Source organism: Oryctolagus cuniculus, chromosome 4 (assembly GCF_964237555.1).
Source record: "Oryctolagus cuniculus chromosome 4, mOryCun1.1, whole genome shotgun sequence".
In the NCBI taxonomy this organism is placed as follows: domain Eukaryota; kingdom Metazoa; phylum Chordata; class Mammalia; order Lagomorpha; family Leporidae; genus Oryctolagus; species Oryctolagus cuniculus.
In genome coordinates, this window is record NC_091435.1 from 86,585,735 (window position 1) to 86,594,384 (window position 8,650).

The 8,650-nt window shown below is 46.2% G+C and overlaps 1 protein-coding gene across 1 annotated transcript in view; it reads left to right on the plus strand.

The window, feature by feature from the left end:
• MB21D2 (Mab-21 domain containing 2) overlaps positions 1 to 8,650 on the plus strand; it is a 124,883-nt gene that overhangs the window by 69,616 nt on the left and 46,617 nt on the right. The window lies entirely within an intron of this gene.

Here is an 8,650-nt window from a genome sequence, read left to right on the forward strand (position 1 = left end):
GTTTGAATGACTTCGAAGTATGTGTGTAATGCTGGGTATGTGACCAGAAGGAAGAGTACTTTTAGACTGATAAATGTAAACAAGTGTTAATGCTACAGCAGTAGACATAAATGTATTTGGGTTGTTTTTTTGTTTTTGTTTTTGAGAGTGCTCACAGACCAGCTCACATTGAGTTTCTCTGTGCAGTTCCTTGGTGGAGCGTTCATGCGTGTATCAGTTGTACCTGTCCTTAGTGGCGGGAATATTTTAACTGTGTGTGAGATGGATGCACCTGTTTACAGATAGTGCCCAAGCTGCTGTTTCCATCTCCAGTTCTCCAAGAAAAATGCTGCTCACCCAGCTTTAGGATGTTGTAGGCAGTCAAAAGCCAGTCGTTGGCTAGAATGAAGGGTCACTGAGTTTGTAAAGAATTTTTGCATCAGATCTTCTTCTGAGTTGAATTGGAAATTGTTTGTCCTGTGAGGATGTTGGGTTTTTGGTGTTCTGGTGAGTGATGTAGCTTTATTATAACCCAGAAGGGAAGCCAAAGCATCTCCTGTGCATTAAGTACCATAGTCTCACTTGGCATCTCATTTCATTTTAACTTTGCATGTGGATTGATCTTATTCCTATTTTATGTCATTGACAGCACTAGATCTACCACTGCTAGTTGGTGGCAGAGCCTAGATATGGACCTAATTCCAAACTGTTCAAGTCCCTGCTCTTTTCACTGTCTCGTTTGACTTTAGGGAGGGAACAAGGTGATTCCTGTCAAGCATGTCCCAAATGATTGGATCTGACAGATCTAGTGTTTCTGAATCTCTGTGTAATTAAATGAAGAACCTATATCTCTAGCTGTTAATAAATTGATTTTCAATATTTTATCAGCAAAGTAATGTTGAGTCTCTGACACCCAGTCATCTGGATCTTGTTTTGACAGATAATTGTGTGATTATCCTGGAGACTAACACTGGCTTAGATTCCTCCCAGTTACCTTGACCCTGAGACCATGAAGATTCAGGGATAAGTCCTTTCACCATGTTTCCAGACCTTGCCTCCATGTGGTAGTGGGTCGTCTCCAACTGGATTCCAAATGAATGTGTCTAGGGAACCCTCAGCCTAGATCATTTGTGTGATCTTAAATAGCATTTAGTCAGAATGTTTGCAGGACTTATGGTTCCCATGTACACAGTTGCTGGTGCATGTGTCCATACTCTTGTATTTTGAAAAACAAGAGACAAATGAAAATAAGTTCCAAGAGAACCACAGGCTCCAAATTTATGAAACAAAGAGCAGAAAATAGGTGATCCCTGACTGTTAATTCTAAGGCTCTCTTTCTACTATGCATGTTCTGAATATGGCTGGCTCAGTCAAATGGTAGCTCTTTCTCTTATCTTACTGAAACCTTAGGGCTTCTTGCTCGGGGTATTTTTTGTATGTTTTCAATAGAAAAACATTTGTTTGGGATCCCAAATCTCTGACTTCTGTATGAGATAATTCTGTGAGTGGGCTAGGAGTTGGAGTGACTCAGGGTGTGGACTTGTGTATCTACTTATGAATGCATTGAACCAAGGGGATGATTGTGGCATGAGAGGAGAAAAATGAGAAGCAGCGACCAGTAACTAGATAAAAAGAAAACAAACAAAACAGCCTACAGCAACGGATTGCAGTACAGATGTGTTGAAATAATATATATGAAGTAATCTAAGTCTGGCATGTATTAAGCACTCAGTAAATACAGTTTCCTATGCCATTGCTATTTCTTTTTTTGGACAGGCAGAGTGGACAGTGAGAGAGAGACAGAGAGAAAGGTCTTCCTTTCCCGTTGGTTCACCCTCCAATGGCCGCCGCGGCCGATGCCCTGTGGCCGGTGCATAGCGCTGATCCGAAGCCAGGAGCCAGGTGCTTCTCCTGGTCTCCCATGGGGTGCAGGGCCCAAGCACTTGGGCCATCCTCCACTGCACTCCCTGGCCACAGCAGAGAGTTGGACTGGAAGAGGGGCAACCGGGACAGAATCCGGCGCCCCGACTGGGACTAGAACCCTGTATGCCGGCGCCTCAAGGCGGAGGATTAGCCTATTGAGCCGCGGCGCCGGCTCCATTGCTATTTCTTGTTTTACTGTTCTGTACCTGTGTGTATATCAAATGTGCTTTGGAGAAAGGTTTCTAGGAATTACTAAGAGATCACACTGTCTGACAGAATTAGATGATGAATGAGTGTGATTAGAAAGCAAGTCAGAAGATGGGGCATCCAATCAGAATTTTGTGATTTGGCAAAAGGTGGTATTTTAAAGATGGAAATAAATGTAGACTTTTGTGCTGCTCTTTCTGAGCATCCTGTGGACGGAAGAGGAAGTGGGTCAGAGTGATATCTGACACTTCAGGCTCTGGGCCATCCCTTCCTGCAGGCCCCTGGGAGTGCTTTGGTGGGGGAAGGCAGAGATGGCCAATGTGCTGGGTACAGGAACATGAACAGTGGTAGGCACTAGCTCGGGCAAGAGGGGTGGGCCAGGATTTCCTCAGCTCCGTGACCCTTCTGTTGCATGCTGGGAATTTCTGCCCAGAGCCGAAGATGAAGGCGACACTTTCTGAAAGGCAGTTGTGGTTTGTAGATGCCGAGGGCTACCCCTCACTCCACTATGAAGCGAGGTGCCTTTTGGATGCTCCGCACAGTTGCCTGAGTTGGGGGTGGTTCATTGTTCTTCCTGTGAGTTGTTACTGATGGAAGTGGTCGGCGTCACGTTTTCCCTGGCTCTTAATTACAAAGGGATAAAACCCTTACTCAGTAAATTATGTCATTTGAAGAATATGTGCCGGTCACCCTGTAATCCTTCTCTCACTGTTCATTAGGTTTCTTCAGCCCTTACTTTGCAACTTCTGAGTTTCCCAAGGAAGTGGGACAATGAATACATGTTTCTTTTAATTTTGAATCTAATTTACTTAACAGCCAAATCTATAGTGAGTAGAGAATCGCTCTTGTTTAAGAGGCTGTTAATCACCAGCTGTAAAAGTTCCAAGTGGCAAGAAGGGGGCAGAGCTTTAATCTTGTTGGCCTCGCATTGGGATGAAAAAGAGGAAGGAGGCTGCCAGCCACCTCGCAGAGATGGGCGGCGTGGCAGGGGGTGGTCAGGCTGTGTGTGAATGGGGCAGCTGATTAGGCACAGCCTGGAATAGGGCCCTAAGAGTTGGTTAATGTGGAGAACGGTTATACTGGGGGGAAGGGTGTTGAAATATTTCATCTCCCTCTGGAATCCCTAGCGCACTGGAATTTGGAAGCTCTATGAGAGAAGTGTCTCAGGCCTCCACCTAATCTCTCTCCGGGGGTTTTGCTGGCTCCACTTGCCAGAGGAGAGAGGTATCAGGGGAGATGATCTTGTAAACAGAAGCGGGTGGTGGTTTTGGATCGCTTTTTGAGCTTTGATGTCGTGGTTGCGTGTGGCTAATTTACTTACTAGTCTGTGAAAGGGAGGGGGTGGGGGAAGTTAAAGAATGCGGCAGGGGGAGAGATACCTGGCTGCTGGCTGTGATTTCAGAGAAAGGCTACTTATGGCCTTAGTGTGAGCTTGCATCCCAAACACAACAGGGTGATACACGTAGGGAAGGTTCGTTCATAGGAGCACTAGCTAGCATCCAGGGCATCAGAACTGTCTGAGGTCTTTCCCCCCAAAACATTTGAAAGTGAAATAAAAATAAATGTGAACATCGATTCACACTGTGTATCCAAGCTGCATCATTCCAGAGGCAGAAGCAAACAAGTGAGTGCATTGGATTTCCCCGTGGGTTGGCTGAGTGTGGAGGGCATTCGGGTGCTTCCAGAGTAGGTCTCTGGCCAAGGGAGAAGCTGGCTGAATAGAAATCAAAACCTGGATGATGATAGCATATTTTGAAATCAGCAAGGGAAGTAAGCATGGGGGTGGGAGTTTGGGAACTGGGGGAGACAGGAGCTCTGGCAGGAGTCTGGCAGTGTAGGAATCATATGCAAATGGAGAGAACATTTAGGAGGCTCCTTGTCTGATTGCCCCTGGAGGTTGGCCATGGCTGCCTGCAAGCCTTGGCAGGGGACCGTGGAGGCACTTCTGTCTTGTGGTCTTCTGGACAGGTGAGCGGAGAAGAGGGGCATTGTTTTCTGTTTTACAGTTGGGGAAACTAAGGCTGAGAGACATGAAGTAGCACACAGGTTGTGTGGCTGCTAAATGGCAAAGCCAGCGTGTGAGTGCAGGTTGCATGTTGCAGTCTTGCACGTGGGGCGGCTCTTTCTTCCCTGACCCAGCTGTCTTGTTTATATGTCCACACTGTATACACTTCGTTTGACAGACTGCACTGTTTCCCAAACAAAGATCTGTTTATCTTTCTGTGCTTGCTTATCACGCCCAGTTTCCATGAGCCAATGTCCCTACCTGTATTGCTTTTGAATCTGGGAGGATGGTATGCATCCCTGTGGTGTTAACAGGGCTGGCCCCTGAGCTGTGATGACAGTCGCATTGTCTAATCAAAGCAGGTGGAAAAGCACTGGTTACTACAGTTGGGCTCTCACCCCCACCCCCACCCCCACCCCACCCCCACCCCAGGAAGACCTGCTAGCATTCCACGATGACACAAGCAGAAAGAAGCAGCTTTCCTTCCACACTTGCCTTTTGTTCTTCAGTGACAGGGCTAACAGTGACAGAATCCTTTAGCAAGTTGCACACGTAGATGGTGGTGCCTCGCCCTCATCTGCTCCCTAGGTGAGCCTCGTGCTAGGCCCGCTAGCTGTACCCGTCTCAGCCTGTGCCCCGAGCAGCGTAAGGAGTGTAGGTGAAACAACCTTGGATGTGTGCTAAGCCAAATGGCTCCTCACCTTGCGTGTCTAGGAGGGAAAGGCCGCATGTGCTCTTGTCACCCCAGTGGTATGTTGCTGCTTTTCCTCTGGCCCCCTGGGCTTCTGCCATTCAGAGAGGAGCTGCCCAAAGTTATGGCCCTGGCTCAACTTACTGCCAAAGTTGTGCCAGATTGGCCCTCAGAGCCTCTGAGTAATTGGGCGTATCCATTCCCCAAAGACTCCCAAGGCCTCAGGATCTTAATACTAATACTGTGCCTCAGTGCTTGGCTCCTCCAGCCTGCCAGTAGAAAGGGACTGCTTTTGGAATTCTCTCTGTATTACTTCCGTAGTGTGTTCCCTTTTATTATTATTACTCTTTGACTTTATTAAAGATAACAGTGTCATGTGGAGTCAGCTCTTGCGGGGAGGTGATTGAAGAGGAAACCAGCTTCTATATTTACTATAATTTTGTGTATCTAACATCTACAGTATTTATGGTGTTAATTTTGTAGTGCTGTGTGTTGTATACCAGAACAGCATGTTATATGCATGAATGGCGGTGCTTTGATTGAAAAATGTGTCCTGTGGTAGCTTTGTCCTCAGGCATGTAACTAAATATGCAGACAGATTAAAAATGACCAAGTGAATGTTCGGAAACCTTGGGCTCTGACAGGCTGGGAGACTGGTGTTTTCTGTGGTGGGCTAGGTTCATGCTGTACTTCTTAGTCATCTCTGCCTTCCATTCCTACTTAGCTGTGTTCTAGTCCAGCTTCTTACTACCTTCCCTGTGTCATTCCAGCAGCTCCTGTGGGGCCTCCTTGCCTCTGGTTTTACACAGATGTTCCATCTACTGCATGCCCACCAGTGGGGAACCTGTGTCCTGATTACAGCCCGGTCAGGTGTGGACACTCCGTCATGGATGCATGTCTAGCTACGTGCTGTCTGCTGTGTTTGTCTGATACCTCCCTTCTCCTCTACTTGGCTCACTCTAGCTGGTTGCTTGTAGCATGTAACCATGGTCCAGTGTTAAAAACTCAGCCTTCCTTCAATGGCTGTCAACCTCTTTGACAAACAACCCCCAGCCTTCTGGAATATCTTCCTGTCCCAAACCCTGCAGCTGTTTGTGTAGCCTAGTATTGCTTATCCACAGTACTGAAGCAACAAGCCTTTATCAATTCCCACAATGGTTGAGGGCGGGAGTACAGGCCGAGCTGGTGATTCTGAGCCAGGATTTCTTACCAGGTTGCAGTCAAGCTGTGAGCTGGGGCTGAAGTCTTCTGAAGTCATGGTTGGGCTGCAGGATCCACTTCTAAGTTCACTCAGGAGTGAACTGGGCAAGAACCCCCGGTTCTTCTCCTCTCAGTCCTCTTTACAGGGCTGCTCGGTGACCTGGCAGCTGGCTTTTCCAAAGTGAGTGATGAGCAAGAAAAATAGACAAAGATTAAGGTTGCAACTGCAGTACCTTTTGTGTCCTAATCTGGCCATAAAAGCCGCCACTCTAGTTTGTCACAGTGACCAGCGCTAACACAGTGTGGGAGATGACTGCCCAAAGGTCGGAATCCCAGAAGGTGGGGTCATTAAGAGCCACCTTGGAGGCCAGCTACTGCACCTGTCGTGTCTTTTTGCAAAATATTCTATTTTTCCAGTAACCCTGGGAACTATTTAAGATCAGAGGCTGCTTTCATTTACTACTGTGGCTCTTTTCCTTTATCCAAAGTGATTTTCATGGAGATGCTTAATTTTTCTTTACAATAACCTGTTAGCTCTTTTGGTTTTCTTTCCTTTAAAATAGATGGGGGAAATTAGGGCCCACAGGGGTTGATTATTTAAGTCATTCACGTAGTATGCCCTGAAGTTTGTGAAGTCACTCCTAGTTCTTTCTGATCTAAAGCTTACGTTCTTTCCATTATACAAATAGTATGCTGATCTTAATTTCTGTGAATTATTTTCTACAGCCTGCTTCTTGCCTTTGAGTTTCGGTGATAATTGAGAGGAATGACTTAGGATGATGATCACAGGGAAGTATTTATATAAATCAATTGCAAGATAGGAAACGTCTCTGTGAAGTTGTCGCAGCCAACTCAAACCTCATCTTCCTGGTCCTTGTCGATTTGGCGTTTGCCTCATAGCCTCTGATCCACTTGACGGTTCTGGGGGACACGGGAGCTTGCAAGTGTCATAGGCAGCAGGCTCCTTGTTCCCTGGTGATCTGGGGAGATTCAGTTCGTCACCTCCCACCATAAGAGGCTACCTGTCACAGGGCCTTGCTCGCTGTTCCAAGCAGGGAAGGCTCTTAACACAGGGGTTCTCTAGGCCTGATGCAATTGGGCTGTCGTCTAAATCAGAACAGCTCCCAAAAAGGCTCCAGAGACAGACTTCGCTTCACAGGGAAGGTCTAGGAAAAGGAAAAACAGATCCTTGGTGCCCCTTCAAGCTCAAAGTTATGGTGGTTGAATTCAGTAAAGAAGCTTTGATTTCCCCTTTGAGCAGAATTCTGGCCTCTTTATTTGACTTTGAAAATTTGGGATGTGTGTGTATTTCTAATTTCAGGCATTCCCCCTTTCTTCTCTGCAAGAGGGAAGCACCGCAGGTGGCTCTGTAAAAGTTGGACACCTTCAGTTTTGTGTTCCTTCTCATGATCACCTTTGATATCTGCAGGGAACACTTAGACTTTTTCTTGTCCTGCCCCTTGGACTTTTGACTTATTGCCTCAAGATACAGTTTTTAAACTTACTTTTTTATCCAGCTGTGTCTTCTCTCCACCCTCTCCCTTCCCTTCTCAGTGGTTGGAGGAATATTGAGTATTGTTGCTTAGATTCTTTTCTTATCTCTGCATGGATAATGTATTATATATTTTTATATATACATAGAAAAAATATATATTTTTTACCTGCAGTACCCATGGCTGGTTTCGTGTTGCATACCTCACCATGATGAAGTTCTCCAAAACTGTGGAATTTTGAAAATCTCTTTAAAGAGTCCAAACATATTGCGCAGGAGAGGATTTGAAAGAGAACTGAGAATGCGCTTTCTCAGACAGCTCTCATTGCTCCTAGGCAATTCTCAAGTTGTATTTTGTCCAGATGGGACATTTTCTTGAGCGGCCATACTGTCTACCAAAATATTTTCTCTGGAGCAGCTCCTATTCTGACAACACAAGACTTTTGTCATTATTTTTCATCTGTCTGTATCTGGATAAATGATTTATATGTGCAGACATACTTGGAAGCACACAATATTTCTAGAAACTTCCATGTTGTTGTGTAGTTCTTTCTCACTCTCACCCTCAGTGTCAATGAACATTCACAATATCAGGGAGCAATTGGATGTCCTCAAGGGAAGCTCTTCTGTCCGTGGCTTTGGATGGTTGTTTTACAAAGCCCATCTGATCCTAGTGGCTGGGGACACATGTCGGGTGCATCTACCAGAAAGAACACACAGTAGGGGCTTTGGTTGGAGAGCAGCAGAGGGCTCCTTATCTTCTAGAAGGAAGGCACACACGCATCCTGAGGGTGCACACGAAGGGAATTAAGGTGACCTGAGTGTAGTGGCCTCTCTGCCTTCTGGCATGCATGCTCTCACTGGAAATGAGCACGTGAGTAGTCACGATTGGTCACGTGTGTAGCTCGTTAGCTCTCTGCCCAGCACTGCCATGGACTGTGTCTTTCTTGGCCCTCCCAGTATCCCTGTCCCCTGCTGACACTCTCCCCTACCTGCTTTGTGATCCTAAGCAAATTTCATTGTGTAAATGAGGAAAGCAGTAGTTCATTGCTACTTGATGTCCATAGCTAAAAATGGGAAATTAGGGTCAGAGACACAAGACTTTTTGACCACTAATTCTGTATGCTTCTGTGCCTCTGCCCCTAACCTATCT